The 26,289-nt window shown below is 39.6% G+C and overlaps 1 pseudogene; it reads right to left on the bottom strand.

Moving 5' to 3' along the window:
- Positions 1–983: 983 nt before the first annotated feature.
- Positions 984–26,289, bottom strand: part of LOC116864429 — a 40,183-nt pseudogene continuing 14,877 nt past the window's right edge.

Raw genomic sequence — 26,289 nt, 5'->3', positions numbered from 1 at the left:
GAAAACAGGAATACACAGATCCTTGAAAAGCCAGTAGTTTCACCCCAGTGCTATCATTCACTCAAATTCAGTAAACATTCTTTGAAAAAATACTTTGTCAGGTATTATTCTAAACACTTGGGATGTAGCAGTCAGGGAGAGGAATCTGTTCCCTGCTCTTTTAAAGCTTATATGTGTAGGGGAGGAGAAGTAAATCGGTAAATATAAACATGAGAGTACCAGGTAACATTAAATTCAATGAGGAAAATCCCATAATCTGATAGAGACAAAATAGGTGGGGTGGCATCCCAAACAGAGTAGCAGGCTTGGTCTTTCTAGAAAAGCATTGTTTGTGCTGAGACATAAGCGATGAGGACTCAGCAATGCTGACAGGAGGAAAGAAAGAGCATTCCCATAGAGGAAACAGGAAATGCTAGGAGCTGGGAATGAATTCAGTGTGTTCCAGAAATAAAAGAGCCAGAATGGCTGGAGCAGCATTACAGAGGGCAAGAAATAAATTTTAAGAAGTAGTCAGGCCCAGAGAATGAAGGGCCCTATGAGACCACAATAAGGAATCTGAACTATTCTGAATGTGATAGCAAACCAGTTTTATACAACTTTCTGTCATGTTATCACTTTCCTTCACTTGGCATGGAAAGCTCCATGAGAGAAGGAGAAACAATAGAACAGAATAGCTGAGGCTGAGATGGAGTGCTGGATGGCCCTTTGCTTATGGACCCTGTTTCAGGCCAAAAGGCCTTTATTATTAGGGATCAAGGCCTTGGCATTGCTATTAGGAATTTGTAGACTCCATGATATGCACTATTGTTGAAACAATTAGACACAGGCAATGTCCTTTATGATGCATACTGGGCTCTTTGGGGGTCTGTATTCTTCCTTTGCATATAAAATCTATGAGTATGTTGTTTCTCAAACCTTAACATACATATGAAACATCTTAGCAGTTCATGTTAAAATGCAGGTTCTGATTTGGTAGATTTCCTTTTCTTTTCTTTTTTTTTTTTTAAGCTGCTTGATGGATAAGTTTATTATCTTTACCTGAAAAATCTTAATAGAAAAATGTGGTTTGGTTTATTAGCTCTCAACAGCCCACTCCTGGGTGCTAGGAAGCTTGCCTTTTTCTGAGCTATGCAGTTTCTCTCCTGGGCAAGAGACATTTTGGGATGGTTCCACCTTTTCCTTTTCACTTCTTTTTTAGGCTTCTTCTCATAGAATAGATTCTCTCATATAACAGTGTGAGTTTTCTTAAAAATGTCCTCCATCATGTCTAGAGTTGCATTGTTTGTGTATTGAGAGAATTGTTTATTATAAGTATTTCATCTTCTTCCATTAGGTATCACATATAATCTGCAACATTCAGACCCATGATGTGCTTCTATTGTAGTTCTGCATTGAATTCATTGCATTCTGAATCATAACCAGGGAATAATTTGGTACTGTGAGGTGTAGACAAGCCTCCATCCACAGCTCCCTTGAGTGCCCCAAAAACTTCATTTCCAGTAGTAGTTCTGGCAAGCCTTGCATCCAGATAGTGGGTGATGGCACCACATTGGCCATCAATCTTCCCATATTGTATTCATCTCTGGTCACCTCCAGTTGGCCTTCATAGATCTTGTCCATTCCAAACCTGTTGAGAAGCCTGCAGACCAGCAACATGCCCATACAATATGATGCATCATAATTTTTCAGGCCAACCTTTATACCATACATTGGGAGTTCATAAGCATAAGCTGCACAGACTATCATATCTCCTTCTCTACAGGCATAAACAATCTGACAAATGACATCTACTTTGATCATGCACTATCATCCTGTATTTAGGTGTGTTGTACTTATTTTTATCCTGAGTTACCAAGCATTTCTGAGTATAGTAATCAGTTTTACCCTCTCATCTTTTTCTAAATTTCATATGGTATCTCTTGAAGGAAGCCTTAGTCTTGACCACTTTTGACCCCCATCCTGCAGAACAAAGACTAGTGTCTGTGGCTTGCTATAGAGCAGCCAGGGTGTTGCATTTCAAGTAATCTCAGAGGTGATACTGAGGCATCATATAGTCAGATCATGCAGTCTGAGGACTACATTTTAAGAAGCCAGAACTAAGGACCCTTTGACAGGGATGCAGTTGGATTCCTTCACTTGTCTCCAGTTTACCCATTCAGATTCAATCCCCTTGGTTCCAGAGCTGGAGTCACCTGATATAAAGGGAAGTAAAAGATGAAAAGTATAAGATGTATAAGATAAGAAGTATAAGATGCAATTTGAGGGGCTCCTGGGTGGCTCAGTGGGTTAAAGCCTCTGCCTTCAGCTCAGGTCATGATCCCAGGGTCCTGGGATCGAACCCCTCATAGGGCTCTCTACTCAGTGGGGGGCCTGCTTCCTCTCTCTTTCTCTCTCTGCCTACTTGTGATCTCTGTCTGTCAAATAAATAAATAAAATCTTAAAAAAAAAAAAGATGCAATTTGAAATCATATCTAGGCCCATGGGATCCTGAATGAAATAGTGAGGCCAGATGGACCAAGTCAAATAAAAGTCCTATGCATGTTAGGAAGTCACTCTATTTGCCCCTCCTATGACACCAAGGTCATTTGTTCCAGAATCTCTTAGAAGACAGAAAGCAATTTGAAACCAAACCTGAACCCTGAGCACCTAGGGCTGGCCAGTGGGGCCAGCTGACCCTGATCAAATGGCACCCCGCTTCTGTCTCCAGAAACACCAGGCTCCCCAGCCTGGCTCCTGCAAGGAAAGCTTTTTTTTGTATTGCACAGGATATTAGCCACTTCCTTCTCTATAATTCATCCTTCCACTTTGCCATCTGGAATATTTCTCTTTTACAAGTGCCTAAGTTGTTACAGTTTGAGGCAGTTGAATCTTAAATTTGCCATTTTAGGTAATTTATTGTTTTTAATGCTTTCTTCCCTAAATTCAGAGTCTGTGGTTTGAAACAGACTCCAGTCAGGATTTCTGCTTCCTACTTGGATATCTGGTGGTCTGCCCTTTCCAGGTCTTCTCTGGATGTATTTTTCAGCTTCCCACTGGTGACTACCAAGGGTTTCTTCAAATCACTCCTCCCACTGAATCCATTAGTTTCCTCCATTCCATCACTGTCCTGAATGCCTTGGTCAGACCCCTTATGGTGGGAGCTAAGAGGTCTTATTGTGCCTAAAACATCTTTATACTGATACTCTAAATCCTGCTTTTAAAAACCTTTTGGGCTATGGTCATATAAACAATAGGTAGAAATAAGTACAAAGTAAACAATGAGATTTGAAGGGAAAGAGGCCTCACAATTGTTGAATATTTACTATGTGTAAAAGTCTGAACTGATAGAATAAGAAATATCATTCCTACTGTGCAGGTGAAGAAACCAAGGCTCCAAATAATTTTCCCAAGGGATCCTGAGTTACAAAGTGGTGAGGTCAAAACTTGTACAAGATCTAACTCAAAGCCCATGTGTTTGTCATCAGGTTAGTACTGGAGGATTAGGTGAAGAACAGGATACCGGGCAAAGGATGAAAACCAGGTTTTGAGGGTGTTCAGGGGTGGGATAATCGAGCATAAGTCAAGCCAGGAAGCAGAATGGGCACAGAATTTCTAGAACAAAGTACCAGCTACTAGATAGAAGCTTTATGTTGAAGTAACCTTGGCATTATCTCAAGATTTTATGAACTTCTTATTTATGGAAAGAGCTGTACTTCTGGTTTGGTTACCTTGAAGCTTGCAAATGAAAGTGAATGGCAATAATCTGCTTTATGGAAATTTTGAGTAGGAATGGGAGAAGATTAGTTGATCCCTGGAAATTTTTCCATGATTCTCTTTGAAGAGGCATGTTTAGGTAACAATACCCTAGTGGTTCTCAACCCTTGGGAGCTTTGGAATAGTTAGTATATGTGGGCCCCATCCAAGACCAAGTGTTGGGTTTCTAGCTGTGGGACCCTGGCATTTATGCTCTCTGAAGCTATCCAGGACTGATGGGATGCCAGGGTTAAAACAACAGCCTCAGGATAAATGAACTTACTATTTTTCCTTGCTCTGAGAAGGACAGACTTAAAACACTGCACAGTTCTAAGGGGCAGAGGAGAATAGGGAAAGCTTTCTAGTGCTAAAAGTTGGAAACCTGAACTTTTGTCATTTGGAAGGAGAAAAAGACAAATTTTAACCACTTTCCAGTTTTGTCAAGGGACCATCCACCCAGAAATTCTCTTCATCTCACGTTTTGATGAGTCCAGCTTCCAGGGTTTAACCTTCATGGAATCAGGTTCCGGAGTGAGTTTGGTAACATCTGACACTCACTTAAAAAGCTCAAATTTAAAACTCACCACACTACATACAAGATCTGCTCTTTGTCTAAAGTACTGGCAGCTAGGGAAAACGCTGCTTCATTGATTTTAGACCCAGATAATCAAAGGGACACAGTAGTTATTTGTCCTGACCAAGCTGCTTATGAAGCCATCAGGGAGCCAGAGCTAGGCCCTGCCCATCCTAGACTGTCTTCTTGAAGTAGAGCAGCATTTAAGATGCTCCTGAAATGTGATGAGAAATATAATCATCCCAATAAAATTAACAGGGGATGCTGAAGGGAAACAGTCTGTGTACCCAGCTCAACCCAGCCTCATAATGGTGGCCTCATAATGGGACATCATGGCTATAGTTCCAACTTTTTAGCAAGCCTCTCTTTTTTTTGGAATTGCTGTAAGACCCCAAGATGAACTATAGCACACTAAATCAGAAATGAACTATAGAAGATGATGGAAATTTCAGAGCAAGATGACCCCCAGCTAGCATTCACTCTTTCCTAATTTGTCCTTGGTCTCTTTCTTGGGATGTATTACAACTCAGAAAATAAATAAATAAATAAATGAACCAGATTCATGATAGCTAAATGAAGTTTTTGCCTAAGAAGAGGTATGGCTGAGAGAGAAAACATAAAAATCCCATAGAGTTGAACAAGACTTTTAGAGCTCGTCTAGGTTAGTGTATCCATCAGGATTGGGCAAGAAATGAAAATATCTTCCCCATATCCCATGAGTTCATTTCATTGGTAGGATGTAATCCAAATACAAAACCTTAGCTGCCCAAGTCTGAGAAGTGTAATTTTTGTTCCTAACTATTCTAAATGGAAGGATGGTAAAAAGAAAGTTTAGAGAACCAATCCAAGGATTGCCCAAAACCAGCAATTTTCAACCTGTATACCATAGAATAGTGACATGTAGCTACATGTTATTTTTTTTAGACTTATTTGAGAGAGAGAGAGAGCATAGGAAGAGGGGCAGAGGAAGAAGAAGGGAGAATTTCAAGCAGACTTCTCACTGAGTTTGGAGTCCAACATGGGGTTTAATCTGAGGACCTGAGATGACAACCCAAGCAAAAACCAAGAGTTGGACGTTCAACCAACTGTGCTACCCAGGTGTCCCCATGTTTGTTTGTTTTTTTTTAAGAGGTTTTGTTCTCAGATGAATTTGAGCCATCCTTGACAAAACAAAGCTGAATATGATTCTTTACTGAAATAGGTCTCAGGGTCTTCAACATCCATGCAGGCAACCCAGTTTTTCATATTTCAGGAAACATGAATTGGGTAAACACTTATCTAAGCCCACTTTTCTGATGAGAAAATTGGAGTCCAGAGAGATTAAATAAGACACCTGAAGTTGAATAGCCAGTTCCAAACCAGAATCCATGTCCCTTAAGCAGCCAGGCGCGTTCTCTGCTAGAAGAGAATGAAAAAGATGTAGGGGTGGCAGACAAGCCAAAAAGAAGAAAGATGAAACAGACAGGAAGATGAGAAGGGCTAGAAATCTAGAGGAAGAATATGCATCTATGTCTCTCCTAGTTACTGAGAGGAAAAAGTACAAATCACACTGCATGTGTCCTGACCCAGATGCAGAGTAATTTCATTAAAGAGGTCGGAGTCCTGAACCCACATCTCATCCCTTCCCACATGTGCCTGGAATATGTTGATGCTTTAGTCTCAATTAGTAACAGAGAAAACTGGTTCTGTGGAACATGTCATCTTTATAAATAGAACCAGAGGTTTTTAATAGTCAGGAGAAGCTCTGTCTTCTGGTATCAGCTATTTATTTGTATTTCTGTTTCATAAAACGCACCTTCTCTGGTCCTAGGCTTCTATTAGGCGTCTGCTCTCCTGCCCCAGATGTGCTACACAGATTCCTGTCTTCTTGACTCAGACCCCTGGGAACAGGGCCAGTGGGCACTTTCTCCTCTGGTCCCTGCCAAGGTTGTCACTGTGGTGAGGATGTTTGTGTTTGATAGTAATTCCTCCTTTAGATGGTGCACTTAGGGGAAGGAAGGAAAAGAAGAAATATCTTTTTCAGCCGCTATACCTCAGTGCCACATCTCTTTCTCTCAGCCAACCTGCACATTTGTTAATTCTTTCTAATAAAAATTTTAGTGTGTCAGTTCTTTCTGGTTTGGGTATATTTTGTCACTCACAAGAAATAAATTGTAATTCCGAAATGATGCTGGGCAATCTGGTGATGTTATGGTGCCAAGTCTCTCCTCCACTCCTGTCTTTCTCTCTCTCTCTTTCTCTCTCTTTCACAAGCACTCTCTTCCATAGGTAACAGACAGAAACCTAAGCTCAATCAGCAAAGCTGAAAAAGACTTAGGATTCTCTAGTAATGTAGCATTTCCTTTTCTGATAGACTTGATTTTAAATGAACCATTCTGGAAATGAAGAACTCAGTAATTTGTGAAGCAATTTATACTATAAATAGCTATTTATCTCTATTAGTTAACACATGTTTGGCCACAAGTAATAGAAGAGCCAATTAAAACTGGCTTAAACCCCACCTCATACATACCCCCCCAAAAGGGAATTTACTGATCACCCAAAGAACAGTTAAGGAGTAGACCTACTTGTTATACTGTCGGATCCAGGAGCCAAAACAACGTTAACGGGACACAATTTCTCCCTCGCTACCCCTGCTCCCTGCTCACCCTCAGCAGACTTCTCTCAACCAAGAGGTCCCCAGATGCCCCAGACTGACAACCTCACAGCTCCCAGTCAGCAAAAAGAGAGAGTCTATCCTTCAGTTGCTCAAGCAGGTCCTTAGATGAGTTTCACTGTACCAAGTTCAACCATGTCCAGTCTCCTGAACCAGTCACTGACCAGAGCTGTTCATGTGATTGCCATGACCTGGGTCATGGGCCCACTTCTGGAGCCAGCAGTGAGGTGCTGTTACCAGGATGCCAGGCAATTATTGCTGGTCAGGAAAAAATACTCTCGGTTACACTCTATTTATGTATCATTCATTTATTCATTTTTGCAGAGATGAATTGAGGACTTGTTTTGTGCTGGAAACTAGGGATAAAATCCTGGATAACTTCTGCTTGTCCTTCATGATACAGCTGAAGAGTCAGCAATTTTATGATGAATTTCCTTCACTGACACCCCCTCAGCAGAACAAGGTATTCCCTCCTGATGCTCCTGCTTTTCTCAGTAAATACCTCCACCATAGCACACACTATTCAGATTTATACTGATGTCTCATCATCTTTCTCCCTAATTTACTTGAGCTCCTGGAGGACAGGTCTTCTGTCTTATTTATTTTGGCCTCCCCAGATACCAACAGCAGGCACAAAGCACTCAAAAAACCTTTGCTGAATAAATATATGAGCGATGAGTTATTTAATTAGTGAATTAATACATGTGTTCCTTGGAGATTTTGGAAACTCTCAGGAGAAAAGAAATCCATAAATAACTAACTGGAATACAGGGCAATCAATGGGACAACAGCTGTATGACCAAAGACCTGGGAAGCACAATGGAAGATGATGTGTAACAGAATTATTGAAAAATTTTAAGATATTTTTTGGTATTTCAAATCTAAATCTATCTCCCTATGACTTGTACCTGCATTTTTTAGTTTTTCATTTTTTGAATAACTCCAAATATATCTACCTTTTTTCTAGCATCTGGGACAATTCCTGACAACACATGAGGCACTTAATCAATATTTCTAAGAGAAATCATTGCATTTTCTCAGCTATATAACAGTATCAGTTGTGTAAAGGTAGGTATTTTATCCTACTATTGGATATTCTCTGATAATTGCTATTTCATTATAAGAGGGAAAATACTCTCTTGTTGACAGTCCCCTGTGTTGGTATGTCTGCAATCCCAAAATCAAATTGAAAATTGGTTGTTTGAAACCTGAATTACATTTTTTTAGGTAAAATATGGTCAATGGTGCTTGCTTTCCAAACTATTACTCACTAGCTGATTTGGTGGCTATTGGTGCTCACCTGGGACTCAGGAGTCAGAAGCCTCTAAGTAGTCCCAACCCTCATTTAAGGTGTAAGTTGGGTTCGGGCAGAACTGGGTCAAATCAGTCTTGGCCTCCTTTAACTGCTGATATCCCTCTTCCTTCCTCTACTGTCCTCTTCACCCATGGCCTTCTGCTGCACTAAGGCTTCCATAGCTATGGTGGCCTTGAAGATGCACCACTCAGAATTCCTACTGTGTCATTGTGACTATAATTGATAAACAGCCCCAGATGCTGTGCTCCAAATCTACCATGCCATCTGCTCTGAGGCTTTGTTTCCCTTGGGCTACTCTCACCCAATGATTGAGCACAAGAAGGGTACTAAGTCAGGCCCATACTTATGAGGTGCTATGTACATTGGCTCTAGGACTCTCCTTCAGCTTGGTCAAAAATGTCCTAGCTCTGTGCTACAGTCCGAGACTCTGCCAACCCAGCTGCCTATCCTTCCTTCCCTCTGGCCTGCACAGGGTCAGCCCTGCATTGTGGTCAGATATCTCTTCTTACCTTCTCAAACTCCCCCTCTGCATCTCTTACAGACATTTTCCAGTGGATCTCTTGCATGTCTAATTCTTTCTTGGCCTCTGCTTCTTGCAGGACCAGGAGTAACACATTCGCGACCTTGAGATTGCACATAGGAAGCATACAGGAGGGAGACTTCTTCAACCCCAATAACTGATGAGCATTTTCTTGCTTGGGGTACAGGAGACAGTGGTTGGCCAGTGCATTAAGGAATTATTAATTCAAACAAGAGGAGTTGGACTTACCTAATGGAGCTGAAAAAGATCTGAGACTCTTATACTTGCAGTTAGCACCCAGTCTTCGTCAAGACCCTAAGGTCAGATAGATAATCTGCTCTTCCCGATTTCCTGACTTAAATTTCAGACTGTTTCTTATTTTTACTTGATTTATACTTCAAAATTACTTTGAAGATTCATCTTGATCTGATTTTACATGGAAATAAATGGGAGTAAAAAGAAAAGGTTTCCAGTGCAATTTTTTAATTTAAATTCAATTAGCCAACATATAGTACGTCATTAGTTTTGATATAATGTTCAGTGATTCATTGGTTGTGTGTAACACCCTGTGCTCATCACATCGTGTGCCCTTCTAAATACCCGTCACCCAGTTACCCCATCCTCCTCACCTCCCTTTCCTCAACCCTCAGTTTGTTTTCCAGAGTCCAGAGTCTCTCATGGTTTGGCTCCCTCTCTGATTTCTTCCCATTCAGTTTTCCCTTCCTTCACCTATTCTCCTCTGCACTATGTCTTATATTCCACATATGAGTGAAACCGTATAATAATTGTCTTTCTCTGCTTAACTTATTTCACTTAGCATAATCTCCTTTAGTCCCATCCATGTCAGTGTAAATGGTAGGTAGGTATTCATCTTTCCTGCTGGCTGAGTAATATTGCACTGTGTATATGAACCACATCTTCTTTATCCATTTATCTGTTGAAGGACATCTCAGCTCCTCCTGCAGTTTGGCTATTGTGGACATTGCTGCTATGAACATTGGTGTGAATGTGCCCCTTCTTTTCACCACATCTGTATCTTTGAGGTAAATATCTAGTAGTGCAATTGCTAGGTCATAGGGTAGCTCTACTTTTAACTTCTTGAGGACCCTCCATACTGTTGTCCAGAGTGGCTGCACAGCTTGCATTCCCACAAACAGTGTAAGAGGGTTCCCCTTTCTCCACATCTTCACCAACATTTGTTGTTTCCTGCCTTATTAATCTTAGCCATTCTAACTAGTGCAAGGTGGTATCTCAATTGCACCAAATCGCAAGATGGTTAGGAATAAACCTAACTAAAGAAGGTAAAGGATCTGTGCTCTAGAAACTACAGGACACTTATGAAAGAAATTGAAGAAGACACACAGTGGTGGAAAACACTCCATGCTTATGGATTAGAAGAATAAACATTGTTAAAATGTCTATCTTGCCCAGAGCAATCTACACTTTCAGTGCAATCCCTATCAAAATGTCATTGACATTTTTTGGAGCTAGAACAAACAATCCTAAAATGGAACCAGAAAAGATCCTGAATCACCAGGGGAATGTTGAAAAAGAATACCAATGTGGGGGGCATCACAATGTCTGACTTCAAGCTATGTTACAAAGCTGTGACCATCACGAGAACATGGTACTGGCACAAAAACAGACATATAGATCCATGAACCAGAATAGAGAGCCCAGAAATGGCTCAGCTCTATGTTCAACCAATCTTTGACAAGGCAGGGAAGAATATCCAATGGAAAAAAGATGGTCTCTTCAATAAATGGTGTTGGGAAAATTGGACAGCCACATGCAGAAGGATGAAACTGGACCATTCTCTTACACCATACACAAAGATAAATTCAAAATGGTTGAAAGACCTCAATGTGAGACAGGAATCAATCAAAATCCTAGAGGAGAACACAGACAGTAACCTCTTCGACATCAGCCATGGCAACTTCTTGCAAGACACGTCTCTAAAGGCAAGGGAAACAAAAGCAAAAATGAACTATTGGGACTTCATTAAGATAAAAAGTTTCTGCACAGCAAAGGAAATAGTCAACAAGGCTAAAAGGCAACCTACGGAATAGTAGAAGATATTTGCAAATGACATAACAAATAAAGGGTGGGTATCCAAGATCTATAAAGAACTTATCAAACTCACACCCAAAAAATAAATAATCCAAGAAATAAGCAGAAGACATGAACAGACACTTCTCCAAAAGAAGAAATATAAGTGGCCAACAGACACATGAAAAAGTGCTCCACATCACTTGCCATCAGGGAAGTACAAGTCCAGTGCAATTTTTATGAGTTTCTGTCCCTTCACCTCCCAGCAACACTATGCATGCAGTCCTGTCAGACTGAGACATTGGACATGTCAGGTGAATAACCTGGATCCTTTTTACACAATTTTGTCTGTTCCTTATATGTCTGTTCAGTATTTAATAGGAATGGAAAAAAATAATAAAAGTAAATGCTTTTTTATGTTTAAAATAAGGAAATATTTTCCATGTACATACTACACACGATTTTTGAACTAGACAATTTCTTGAGGAGGCATATTAAACTCTTTAAATGTAGACATTTTAAGAAGCCATCTCCAGAAAAGACCACATACAGCATCATGAATTTTTCAGTTTCAGAATTTCAGTAGTCTGGTTGGTTACACAGAACTCTCAGAGGGCCCGTCTCAAAGTTAGTGGTGAAGCCTGGTACACACCATGTACTGACACACAAAAAAATATCAACAGAGAGAGGTTGGCAGTATAGGGAGTGTTTAACTGCAGCCAAGCCAGTTTATGTCTCACCAGTTTTGTTAACCATCGTGTGTGGAGAGCTGAGTTAACTGGATCCCTACTCTAGTTTTATGCCAGTAACATTTTGGGAGCCCCTATTGACTGGTGCTCTGGATAGCTGCCTAGTGGCTCACCCATTAATCCGGCCTGCATCATTCTTAGCCTGGGGTATAGAATGAACTCAGACTGAAATACCATGTCATGTCTCTGAAAAGCCCCCAGAGAGCCTGAGTGCCATCTGACCAGAGGAAGACTGGGGAGAGGGGAATCTGGTAGAGACATATGAAAGAATTTGGTGCTGGTCATGTACCTGGAAGGGTGAAGGAGAGCTGTGGCAGGAAATCACAGGTTTTTCTCACCATCTGAGAAGGAATGTCTTCAGTGAAAGAAGGAAGGGGGTAGAGGTTTTCAGTTTTGCCATTCCTCCCGCCCCCAAGAACATTTGGCAAAGTCTGGAGACTTCTTTTGGGTTGTCACAACTGGTGGAGAGATGCTATTAGCATCTAGTGGGTAGAGACCAGAGATGCTGCTAAACGTCCTATAATGCGTGGAATAGTCCCCACAACAAAGAATTATCTGGTCCAAAAGATCAGTAGTGCTGAGTCTGAGAAACCCTGCTAGACCCAGGCTTAACTCTAGCCCTAGGCTAGGATAATTTATGAGTCTTTTATTTCCTTTCTCTGATAAAAGCTTTCCTACAAATCTTCCTTTGCTTCAACCTTGGTTTACCTTCTTCTTGTCTGAGTCCTGTAGCACCTAGAGTATGTTACACACCTTTATTCCATACTGGTGGAGAGCATGAGTGGCCGGAAGCTGGGATGGAGGGGAAGGCAGGGAGCTTTGATACAAGTTACTCCCCATCTTCCCTGTCTGGTCCTTTCATTTGTACCCTGAGGCATTCACAGGAAGGGAAAGCCTTACAGACTAACAAGGAGATGGCTCAAGAATTAGTGACATCCAGATTTGTGCAGAGGAAGGAGAGTTTCCAGAAAAAATAAGTTTCCTTATTAACACTCACATGGGAGAGGGAGTGCGTGTGGTATGCTTATGTCCTATTTATCTAAATAATGTTTCCATGAAGTCAGAAACCTTACCCTAAGTTCTGACTACCCATAAATGCATAACAAACCACCCCTAAATTAGCAGCTTAAAGCAATTAAAGTATTAGTATCTCTCACAGTTCTTGAGTTGGCTGGGCTCAGCCAGGTAGTTCTTGCTCAGACATCTCACATGTGGTTATAATCAGATGGTGGTCGAGGCTAGTTATCTGAAGGCTCAACTGGCCTGGATGTCCAAGACAGCTCACTAAAATGGGTTGCATTTATTGTTGGCTCTCAGCTTAGAACTCAGCTGAGTTTCCACCTGGAAAGTCTACCTGTGGCCTCTCCGTGTGGGTCAGACTTCTTACAGCATGGCAGCTGTCCTCTAAGAGGGAGCATATGGAAGAGCAAACTGCCAATCTTTTTGTGACCTAGCCTCAGAAATCTCAGATTTCAGATGATTAGAATAAAGTCACTGAGGCAAATTCAAGAAGAGAGAAATTAGACAACTTCACTTGACATGAAGAGTACATGCACACAGGGAGGGAAAGGATTGATTCTTGCCACCTTCGACTGTTTACCACTTCCTACTCTTTGAAGTCTCAAACTCTTCCTCCCAACCCCAAACAAAGGGCCCAGCATAATGCTGTGCCATGTAGGTAAGAACCAGTATAGAGTAGTGGTTAAGACCATAGGTGTATAGAGGCAGGGAGACTTGGGTTTGAGTCTGGGATTTTCCACTTACCATCTGTGGATCTTGGGCAATTGGTCTAACCTGTCTGAGTCTCTTTTGGCTCATTTGTGAAAGGGTGTTAATAAGTACCTCCCTTCTTTGTACCTGTTTGGGGTGTGGGAGAGGATGCTGATCTCAGTGAATTCCTTTGGCTTTCTGGCTTCTGTTTAGGTTCAGTCAATGAAGGATCCAGCAGGAAACTGGAGGGCACAAGGCAAGAGAGTTTGAAATATTTATTTCCAATGGAATGCTTCAGTTCTGTCATTATCTGTGATACTCCATGACCACAGCTCTGCAGGGCAATTCACTATCCTGGCTCCAGCTGTCACTGCTTCTTCCCCTTGCCTCTTCAGGTGTAGGGGTAAAAATGGCTTCTCGTTGTAGCTTTGCTTGGGTGCCTTAATATCTTGCCTTGGTCCCTTTAACTCCACCATGCACAGGAAAATAATTCTCTCTGTAAATTATCCCAACATTTCACTGAAGTATGATTCAAGCAAACCAGCAGTTACCTCCTAACGTCTTAAGGGCTATATCCACCAGTGGCTTCCTATTGGTCTCAGGGTGGAGCCCAAGCTCTTCTTCACAAGGGCCCCATAGCCCTGCTAGATCTAGACCCTGCTTGCCTCTCTAGCCCCACTGGGCTATTTGTCTCCTCTGAATCTAGTACCCTGCCCTTAAGTTAGTTCTTACAATGCTCGTTCCCATTGAATGTGCCTTTAAGCCTTCCTGGAAATCCTGTCCTCATTATCCCTCTTCCCTTGCAGAGTTCACTCAACTTACCCTCAGCTCAAATGCTGCTTGCTTGGGAAAATCTCCACAAATCACTAGATTGGCATTTTATTTGTTTCTTAAATTTCCTTCATATTTATATCACAATTTATGCATTTGTTTGATCAGTCTGTCTCTCCTACTAGACTATAAGAGGCAGGGGATTGAACTCATAGAAACAGAAAGTAGAAAAATAGTTGCCAGGGGCTGGGAAGTGGAGGAAATAGAGCTAGTCAAAGGGTACAGATTTGAGGTATAAGATGAATAAGGTCTGGGGGCACCGAGGTGGCTCAGTGGTTTAAGCCTCTGCCTTCAGCTCAGGTCATGATCTCAGGGTCCTGGGATCGAGCCCTGCATCAGGCTCTCTGCTCAACAGGGAGCCTCCTTCCCCCCCATCTCTCTGCCTGCTGCTCTGCCTACTTGTGATCTCTCTTTGTGTCACATAAATAAATAAAATCTTTTAAAAAAATGAATAAGGTCTGAAGATTGAACATATAACATAGTTGCTCTAGTTGATAACACTATGTTATATAATTGAAATTTGCTAAGAGAATAGAACTTGAATGTTCTTGCCAAAAAAAGAGGGGAGGAAATACATGAGGTGATGGGCCTGTTAATTAACTCACTGGGGGGAATCCTTTCACAATGTGTATGTTTATCAAATCATCACATTGTACACTTTAAACATCTTACAATTTTATTTGTCCATTATACCTCAGTAAAACTGGGGGTGGGGAGAGGCAGGGAATAGGCACCATGTCAATTTTGGCTCACTTTTATATCCTCAACATCTAGCATGGTACCCTGGCACATTTAGAATTTTTTAATCAATACATATAATCCAAAATTCCAGATCTTACCACAGGAGATTAGAAAAAATGAGTTGGTGCTTCCAAGGTCATTTTAAGAAATTAGATGCCGTGTTGAGGACTTGAGTCACCAGATTTCCTACGACTTAAATTGCCCCTCTGCACCTTCAATTCCTTTTGGATATTTTTAGAAACCATGTGTCCAAACAAAGCTCTGCAAGGAAAATTTATACCCCCACCACCACCACGTGTGTGGTATGCAGCAGAGCAGAAAAACAATCAGAAAAGCACTTGATGAAGGAGAAAACAGCAGAATGTGAGTCCCTGGGCAAAGCATCTTGAAGAAGCCAGCCCAACAGCTGCTTGCATTAAAAATGATTGCTTTATATTTACGGCGGACGGGCAACAATAAGCAGTTTATAGCCTATAATCTAACACAAATGACTTGGGAAAATAGTCTTAATAGATAGTTCAGCTGAGAGTCCCAGGGCGTTAGGAAGCCCAGCAGGGAACACTCAGAGTTGGCCTTCATTGATCCAACAAAACCTCACTGACTGGCTGCATGTTAAACCATTTCGCTGTACAATTTCATATTCTCCCTCTTAAGGAGACTCTGCAGAAGACCCATCAAACTCTGGGGGCACAGACTCTACTAGATACTCATCCCCCCAGAGTTCCCACTGGCTTCTTAGAAACTAAACCCTCCTCCCTGGGCTGCATCAAGCTAGAGAAAATGAAGCGTGACCTTGTAAAATATCAGTTCCTGGCTATTTTTCCCCTAATTGTGGGGATGTTATCATGGCAGAAGAAAAATATCATTTTTTTGCCCTCCATTCTGGAAAATGATATCCGTCTGTGGGAATGCTGAGCAGGCACAATTGCTGAGGCCAGGCATGGTATCAGACTGACAGGTTGAGTAAGAGTTTGGTTTTTATGAGGGGTCAGCTAGAAGAAAGGAAGTTGGTTCTGGGGGAATTTGTGTTCTCACTGCCCTTTCTTCTGGCCCTCTCACCGGTGCCTTGGGCCTTCTTGCTGTGCAGTGGCGCCTATTAAATTGAGCCCAGAACACGATCTTATATCATTGGTTCCTGTATTATACACACATATTCCTAACTAGACTGCATGCTCCTCCAGGTCAGGTCCGTGCCTCAGACCTCTTAGTCTCTCCTGGACCTCATTAAGACAACCGTTTGACTAGAAAGCCTCTACTTCCTGCTAGAAAAATAGTAGTTCCATCTACAAGAAAGAGCACAGCCTCCCACCTCCTAACCACGGGTAATATTTTGTGTTACACCAATCCCCCCACTTATGTTAAATTGGTCTGACCTATATTCCCATTTCTCTTTCCTCTTAATAGTTAAGAACTTAAGATCCAATACCAGGGAATTAGTGGCCAGCATTCCAGCTCACTCACAGTGGTGTGATCTTTGGGGAGTTATTTAATCTCTCAGAACCTCAGTATTCTTATCTGTAAGATGTGGCTAACAACGATACTTACCTCACAGCGTTGTTGTAAAGACCGAGTGTAATATGTACAGCATGTTCGTGTTGTTTGCACAGCGCATCCACAGAGTTAGCATCAGTCAGTGTCAGCTTCTTGCTATAGTCTGGATGTTTGTGTCCCTTCAAAATTCAAGTTTTCAAATCCCAGTGGCCAATGTAATGGTATTTGGAGGTGGGGCCTTTGGGAAGTGATAGGAATCTGAGGGTAGTGCCCTCATGAATGGGGTTAATGCTGTTATAAGAGACTCCACAGGGGGGCCTGGGTGACCCAGTTGGTTGAGTATTGAGCCCTTGGTTCTTGGTGTTGGCTCAGGTCATGATCTCAGGGGTCACGGCCTTGAGTAACATCGGGCTCTGCACTCAGTGGAGAGTCTGCTTGAGGATTCTTTTTCTGCCTGTCCCCACATCTCAAATAAATAAATCTTTAAAAATATATAAATAAGGGCGCCGGGGTGTCTCAGTGGGTTAAGCCACTGCCTTCGGCTCAGGTCATGATCTCAGGGTCCTGGGATCGAGTCCCTCATCGGGCTCTCTGCTCAGCAGGGAGCCTGCTTCCCTTCCTCTCTCTCTGCCTGCCTCTCTGCCTACTTGTGATCTCTGTCTGCCAAATAAATAAATAAAATCTTTAAAAATATATATATATATATATATAAATAAGAAAATAAATAAAAGAGACTCCACAGAGCTTCCTCACCCCTTCCAACATGTGAGGACAGAGTGAGACGGTGACAGCCATGAACCAGAAAGAGCCCTCACAAGAGTGTGACCGTGCAGGTGCCTTGATCTTGGGCTTCCCAGTCTCCAGAACTGTGAGAAATAAATTTCTGTTTATAATCTACCCATTCTGTGTTATTTTCTTAACAGCAGCTAAATGAACTAAAATATGAATTCTCTCCCTTCCCTTCTTTTTCTACATTTTATGAGGGTAATCTCATCATGGCCTACAAATATTTACAGGTTTTTTTTGTTTGTTTGTTTGTTTGTTTTTTTTAAGAAGTAGAAGTTTCCTACCTGGAAGGATTGCCCTAACGAGGACCAAGAAAGACAAGGAGGTCTGAGACACGGACCTGACCTGCAGGAGCTTGTAGTTCAGTTAGTGATAAATGTGCGCAATACAGGAACCAACAATACAAGACAGTGAGCTCTGAGTCCACAGCAAAAAGAGCAGATACTCTGAGCACAAAAAGAATAGCTCCATAAGCTTGGGAAGTCTTATCAGAGAAGCAGGGTCTTTAAGTTCTCAGAAAAATTAACAGGAGAAGTATTCCGGAATGGAAAATGCTATCAGCAAAAATCTTTAGGTAAGAAATAGAAAGTTCAAAGGACAACAAATAGACCATACGACTGAATTGCCCTGAATGTGTTTGGCCAGTAGTGAAACATATGGCTATAGGAAGCCTTTGCTCCAGGAACCATAGCCCCATTGGTGTTTTTACACATGAACTTGGGCTATTCAAAGTCACAGAATAACACAGTATCTCTTCCTGGAGCTTCAACTTTCTTGAAAATTAAGTTTCAAATACATCATGTTTACATTAAAATAAATCCAGATATAATGTGCAGCAGACTAAAAAATTCACATGAAAATCTAGGATAAAGAATGAGAATTTACAAATGCTACGCATTTTATGTATTTATTTATTTTATTTATTTGAAAAAGAGATCATGAGAGGAGAGAGGTCAGAGGGAGAAGCAGACTCTCTGCCAAGCAGGGAGCCCAACATAGGATTCAATCCCAGGACTCCAGGATCATGACCTGAACTGAAGGCAGTTGCTTAACCAACTGAGCCACCCAGGCGCCCTGCTTTGCATTTTGGGAGGCTTCTTAGAACTACTGCACAGATCTTATGGAGACTCCTCATTAGAGTACTTGGTAGTCAAAGTTTGAGATTAACAACTAAACCAGGGAATTGTTTCTAGTAATAGAAATTGTGTGGGTAAGAGAAAAAAAGAGTGGTAAAATTTTAGATACCAAATCCCTTTTCCTAATTTTGTATTTGGAGAGAACAAGGTTTCAAAAGAAAGCAGTTATTGCCTGGGGGTACACAGCTAAGTCTCGCCAATGCTTTTTAAATAACAACCAAGAGATCATATGTGGGGTGGCTGTAACATAATCTGTTTCCTGCTTCTGAGATGCTCTCTCAAAGATTAAACCTTACAAGTTGTGGTAGAAACCTTGTGTAATCTTTTGAATAGCTTGTAACTTTTCTATGTGAAATATAAAGTTTCTCATTCAGGGATTCTGAATCTAGGCACAATTTTCAGTCTGTGAAAAACATGTAGGAAATCTTTTCCTGGCTGCTTGTCAGTTGTTGCTCAAGTGGCGACATTTTAGGATTCCAGTCTTTTTAGCTCTCATTCTGATGGTGTCAGGTGAAATGGTTCAGGAGGTCTGGGTGATCAGTGCACCCTAGATTCTACTGGCAGTCAAGAGCCCGAAAGACACAAATCAGTTAGGAAGATCAGTCTAGCTTCAAGAGCAGTGTCTACATGGGTCCCAGAAGAACATGGAAAATTCACCTACTCCTATGGTGTCCACACCACACTATAACAAGGTGGAAAAGGATAAGCAATACATTTTAGCAGACAGACTACAGAAATCTTAATCAAGTAAGGTTTTCTTCAGACCCTAAGGAAAGTCTCCAAACCACAAACTGGAAAAAAAATACTTAAAATTCACAGCTGACAATTACATCCAGAAATTATAAAACTTCCTCATAAATCAAATAAAGGGAAGACTGAATTGCAATAGAAAAATGGATAATTCACAGAAGAAACCTGAAAAACCATAATCATGGGAAAAAAGTTCAAACTCATAGTAATCTTGTAATTGCAAATTAAAACCATAATGAGAGAACTTTCTGTATCAGATGGAAAAAAGGTAAAAGATCTAACAAAACCACGTTTTAAGTTGGATATTGAAAAGTCAAGATCATATTCTCTATCAAAATGCTTATGGCTATAAATTAGCACAACCACTTAGGATAGTAATTTACTAACACTAAATAAAGTTAAAGATGTCCAAATCCTATAACCCCATAAGTGTATATAGCCCAAAGACACTTCCACAAATGTGTACAAGGAATATTCATGCAATAATAATTTATAATAGTGAAGAATTGGAAACAACCTAAATTTCCATGAATAGAAAAATGGAAAAAATGTTGTTTTTGAGTTTTGAAAAAGGGAAAAAATGTTATAGTGGATTACTATACAGCAATTAAAATGAATGGGCTTGATCTGTATCTGTCAGCATATTTAAATCTTGATAATATGTTTACTGTGAAGAAAATAGACTGCAGTAAATAACCGTAATATAATGTGAATTGGTATAGATTTTAAACCACAGATCAACACTATATACTAGTTTTAGACACTTAGTCGAAGTATAAATACATGAATAGGAAAGACACAAGCCATCTTCAGAATATGAATCACCTCTGGGGAACGGAGTTGGAAAGGGGATAAGAAAAGCTTTAACTGAATGCTCTGTGGCTGAGAAATCATCCCCAAGCTTGTTGCTTAGATGAATATGAGTCCATATTTTTTTTAATTTTCAATTAGCCAACGTAGAGTACATTATTAGTTTTGATGTAGTGTTCAACAATTCATCAGTTGTGTATAACACCCAGAGCTGATCACAACACATGCCTTCCTTAGTACCCAATACCCTGTTACTCCATCCTCCACCCTCCTCCCTCCTATAACCCTCAGTTTGTTTCCTGGTATCCAGAGTCTCTTAGGGTTTGGTTCCCTCTCTGATTTCTTCCCATTCAGTTTTCCCTCCTCTCCCTTGAATAGGAGTCTAAATTTACAGTACTTGAATGACATAAAAATCTCCAGCTGAGAAACTGGTGTTTAATAAAAGCAGTCCTGTACTGATAAATGCCTAAAACATACGTTGGAAATACTTTCACCACTTGCGGTACACATGACTGACTACCACACTCGTGCACGCATAAATCCCTACTGATAATCAGCTCTCAAACAAACAAAGAGTAGAAAGTAGTACATCATGAAGAAGAGTCAGTGGACACCACTAAATGAAGAATGTGCCTTCCCAGAAGTGGGTATTATAGAACATTCCTAAAGAAACTAAATAACAATCAAGAAGTTCCTATCCCTATTGAAGTGGGCCATCACAACATGTATCTTCCTTTTCCCCCTTTCCGAATAGATGTTTTCCCTGAAATTATCCTGCTGGTGTTCTATTGCTGTGTTGGGGAGAGGGGCAAATATTTACTTTTTGGTTCATAGACCTCAAGGCAAAGAGGAACCATGTCCGAATATGATAGAATTTAAACTGAATGAAATGAATGGATGGACCTTTGGGTAGCTTCCCTTGGGGGAGGGGATGGCTTGAATGTGTTCTACAACTGGAAAGAAGGGGGCAAAAGAGTATTCAGTGATTAAAAAGCAGAAACATGTACTGTTCACCAAATATTCATATGTTCCTCACAATTTTCAGGCCACTTACAGTTAGTTAGGAGCATGTGACTATTTCTTTTTTTTTTTCTTTAAAAAAAAGATTTTATTTATTTATTTGTCAGAGAAAGCACAAGCAGGGGGAGCAGCAAACAGAGGGAGAGGGAGAAGCAGGCTCCCCACTGAGCAAGCGCCTGATGTGGGACTTGATCCCAGGACCCTGGGATCATGACCTGAGCTGAAGGCAGATGCTTACCTGACTGAGCCACCCAGGCATCCCACCATGTGACTATTTCTAAGCAGTGGATTGAAGTGGAAGTAACATGGGTTACTTTTGGACCAAAGCATAGAAGAGAAGGCATGAGATCTGGCCTTCATGAAAAATTCCTCAGTGACAGTGGCAGCTCCATCTTGAGATAGTTTAGCCCCTAGATGGAAACAACTGGATTGGCAGATCACAGCTTGGAAGGAGCTGCTGACTTTCCGTGAGAGAAAAATAAACTTTCATGTGTTAAGCCCAAACTTGTACTGCGTGTGACTCTTATACACAAATGCACACACAACCAATGCTCATTTAAAAGATCTCATACTGGGGCGCCTGGGTGGCTCAGTGGGTTAAAGCCTCTGCCTTCGGCTCAGGTCATGATCTCAGGGTCCTGGGATCGAGCCCCACATCGGGCTCTCTGCTCAGCAGGGAGGCTGCTTCCCTTCCTCTCTCTCTGCCTGCCTCTCTGCCTACTTGTGATCTCTGTCAAATGAATAAATAAAATCTTAAAAAAAAATAAAAAAAGAAAGAAAAGAAGATCTCATACAAAAATTAAAATTACCATGGAAGGCCATCCACTATAAGGAGAACAGCAGATATAGCAAAATGGGAATAATGCCCCAGAAGTCTGAAATAATGGAACTATATGATAGAGAATATATTAAAAAGTAAATTTTAGATACTTAAAGTGCCATTTACAGAGATACAGGGTAGTATTGGGAAATTTTTTAAAAATTTATTTGAAAACAAAATTAACTGACCTGTTAAAAAGGAAAAGCATTGCATTTCAAATTGAAAAGAAAAGAAGACACACACACACACACACACATATGTTTACTCATTTTATGACAGAAGTGAAACTGAAATGTAGTAGGAAGTAGAGTCTCTTTTCAATAATTTAATTTTTCATCAATCAGATACCCATATGAGAAAAATGAATTTTGATTTATATCTCACATTATAAAAAAAATTCCAGGTATATTGCAGATCTAAATATAACAATAAAGTTTCTACATGAAAATATGGAAAATATTTCATGGCAAAGATTTCCTAAGTAGAATAACTATAAAATATTAATTAAAGACATTTTGGACTGTGTTAGAAATAAAAATTCCTGCTTGTCTGAAAATGCCACTATGAAAGTGAAAAGGCAAACCATAGAATGGGATAAGATATTTACAGTATGTATATCTGACAAAATATCAAAGGAACTACCACAGAATAATGGTAAAGACATAAACTCAATAGAGAAATGGGCAAAAGACTTAAAATAAGTATTTCAGAAAGAAAGCTTTCCAAAAGCCACTTAGCACTGAAAAAGATATTCAATATTATTAGTAATCAGAGGAATACAAATTAAAACATCAGTGGGGTGCCTGGGTGGCTTAGTTGGCTGAACAGCCTACTCTTGATTTTGGCTCAGGTCATGATCTCAGGGTCCTGGGATCAAGCCCCACATTGGGCTTCAAGCTCAGTAGGGAGTCTGTTTGAGGATTTTCTCTCTCCCTCTCCTGCCTCTCCCCCAACTATAAATAAATAAATCCATCTTTAAAAGAAACAAATTAAAACATCAGTAAGATAACAATCCACCAAAATGAGTAAAATGAAAAAATAAAATAAGTATTGGCAAAGATATCAAGCAATGGAACTCCCCTCTACTGCTATAGGAGTGTAAATTGGTAGAGATAATTTAGAGAACTATTACAGAGTAATATATATATATATACATACACATATTCTATGTGGTAGAATAATGGATCCCCAGAGATATTGGTGTCCTAATCTCCAGAACCTGGGTTAGGTTACATGGCAAAGAGGAATTAAGTTCACAAATCACCTGACCTTAAAAGAGGGAGATTGCTGGAATGTGTCCATTGTAATCACAGGAGTCCTTAAAAGTGGAAGAAGGAGTCGGAAGAGAGAATGGATGAAACAAGAAGGATCCATATTGAAGTTACTAGAGGAAGTCAGGTGTAAGCCAAGGAAAGCTGGTGGGTTCTAGAAGTTGGAAAAGACAAGGAAATGGATTATCTCCTAGAATCTCCAGAAAGAAAGGTAGGCCCTCAAATATCTTGCTCTTAGCCCAGTGAGATTCATGTGGGACTTCTGACCTACAGACTGTACGTTATTAAATTTTTGTTGTCTTAGGCCACTTTGTCTGTGGCAGTTTGTCACAATATCAAAATGAATCTATCCTGTGACCCAGTAATTCTACTCCCAGATAGGTACTCACAGGAATGCAGAGATGCATACACAAAAAAGACATGTACAAGAAGGTTCACATGGCTTTATTCATAATTACCTAAAATGAGAAACTACCCACATTTACATAAATGTCAAATGGATCATGTGTAATGTCTTAATACAATGGAATACTAAACCACAGTGAAAAATGAATGCTGCACACAATGGTGAGATGGCTCTCACAAACATAATGTTGAATAAAAGAAGCCAACAGAGCTCAAGTAGAAAATTCCATTTCTATTAAGCTTAAGATTAGTATAACTAACCTATGGTGTTATAATCAGAATTGTGGTTGCCTTGGCAGGTGTCTGGATAACTGAAAAAGGGTGCAAAACAGGTCTACTGGTGCTAGCAACACTCAATTTCTTGATCTGGGTGGTGGTCTCAGTGTTTGTTTTGTGGAAAATGAGTTGAAATCTGTGATTTATGTATAGTTGTGTATGTATTTTTTATTTCAATAACTAGTTTTACTTTAAAAAGGCAGTAGATTGTTTAAAAAGCAGATCGACACAATAAGGGTGAAAATTGAAAATTGAGAAGTGAATCTGAAGAAATTCTCCAGAATGCAACTAGAGGATAAAAAGGTGGAAAATATAGAAAGGAGTGTAAGAATGAGAAAGATCAAGTTTATCTTTAATAGATGCTACATAAAGAGAGAGTAGAGAAAATAGAAGAGGGAATATTCAAAGAGATAATGCTGAAAATTGTCCAGGCTTAATAGAAGATAGGAGACTTCAGATTTAGAAAGCAGGGTTTAAAAAGATGAAAATAAATGCGTCCCTTTATATATTGTAGTTAAGCCTAGAAATACCATTATCAACAACAGAGGATTGAGAGCAGTGGAATAATAAGTTCAAAGTTCTGAGGCAGAAGCAGAGCAGTCAGCCTATGTATTTTTTTTTAACTCAGGTGTATTAAATATAGTTTCCGTAAGGTAAAATTCTGTCTTTTTAGCGTATGGTTGTGTGAGATTTGAGAAATGCATACAGTCATGCAAACTCTACTATAGTCAAGCTACAGAATGTTTCCGTCACACACACACAAATTCCCTCATGCCTCATTGTGATCAACCCCTCCTCCCACCCAGTCCATGGCAACCGCTGATCTATTTTCTGTCTCTGTAATTTTCATTTTCCAGAACATCATATAAATGGAATCATACAGAACGTGGGTTTTTCAGAAAAACTAATTTCACTCAATATAATGCATTTGTAATTCATCTAAGTTGTGTGTATCTAGAGTCATTTTTTTTTTTATTGCTGAGAAGTATTCCATTGAATATATGTAATTCAGTTTATTTATCTATTCACCAAGTAGAAAGGCATTTGGGTTGTTTCTAGTCAATAAAATTTATGGAAAAAAATACTGTAAATATATGCATACAAAGTTCTGTGTAAACATGTTTCCATTCTTTTGGGACGGGATTGCTGGGTCATATATGACAAGTGTATATTCAACTATGTGAGGAAACTAATGATTTTCTGTACCATTCTGTGAGTATCTGTACCATTTTGCATTCCTACCAGCAACATATGAGAATTTTGTTTTCTCTATATCCTCACCAGCACTTTGTAGTACCCATTTTTTCTTCTAAAAATGTGTGTGGTGATATTTCATTGCCATTTTAATTTGTATCCTTGCATGTACTCATTTATCACTGGTATATTTCATGGGTTAAGTATTCAAGTCCTTGCCCATTTTAGTTCAGTTGTTGGTTTTGTCTTTTAATTGTTTTAACTATATTTTGAAGAACAAAAATTTTTAATTTAAATGAAGCCCAATTTGTGGATTTTTTAAATATATGATGCTCTTGATGTCCTATCTAAGAAATATTTGCCTAATCTTAGATTACAAAAAATTTTTCCTATGCTCTTTTCTAGGGATTTGATAGTTTTAGGATTTGCCTTTAGGTCTGTATCTATTTTAAATTCATTGTTGTTTGTGGTACGAGATATGGGTGGAGGGCTTTTGTTTTTTATTTTATTTTTTCATGTGGATGCCCAATTATTCCATCACAAATTGTTAAAAAGACCAACCTTCTCTACTGAATTACCTTTATGCATTTATCTATTGTCTATATATGGGTGGGACTTTTTCTGGACACTATTCTGTACTATTGATTCAAATGTCTACTTTTTCACCAATAGCACACTATCTTAAATACTATAGCTTGACATTAAGTCTTGAAATCAAGTGGTTTAAGTTTTCCATCTTTGTTCTTCTTTTTCTAATTGTTTTGACTATTCTAGTTTTTTTTTTTCCTTTACAAATAGATTTTAGATGCGATTTGTCAATTTCTACCAGAATGTTGGTTAAGATTATCTTAAATCTATATTGTCAATTTGGGGAAGGATTTACATCTGTAGAATATTGTGTTTATCACTCTATAATTCTGAAGAATCTATTTTAAGTCTTTAAAACTGTTTTTCAATATTTTGTAATTTTAGCATATAGATCTTGCACAAATGTTATTAGATGTATACCTATTTACTTCATGACTTTTGGTGATATAAATTACACTGCTATTTAAAGTTCTAATTTTTCATTGCTAGCATATAGAAAAACATTTGATTTTTTAATTCTTTATCCTGTAACATGTTACTCTGGCAGATTTTTGGAGATTCTTTGAGATTTTCTATATGGCAATCATATTATCTGTGAATATAGACAATTTTTATTTCTTCCTCTTTAACATAAAAGCTTTTGTTTCATGCCTCACATAAATATCCTCACGTTATTCTTGAGAAAACATTCAGTTGTTTAGTAATAATGTATCTACAAAACTCTACAACTAACATCACACTTATGACAAATGATAAATACTAACAGTACAATGATATTGTACTAAGCTATTTGGTTGAATCATAGAATTATTTTTTAAAATATTTTATTTATTTATTTATTTAGAGAGAGTGTGTGTGAGTGGAG

Source organism: Lontra canadensis, unplaced genomic scaffold (assembly GCF_010015895.1).
Source record: "Lontra canadensis isolate GAN:19392208 unplaced genomic scaffold, GSC_riverotter_1.0 scaffold5, whole genome shotgun sequence".
Classification (NCBI taxonomy): Eukaryota; Metazoa; Chordata; class Mammalia; order Carnivora; family Mustelidae; genus Lontra; species Lontra canadensis.
Note: the sequence above shows the minus strand (reverse complement) of the source record. Positions and strands in the feature narration are given on the sequence as shown.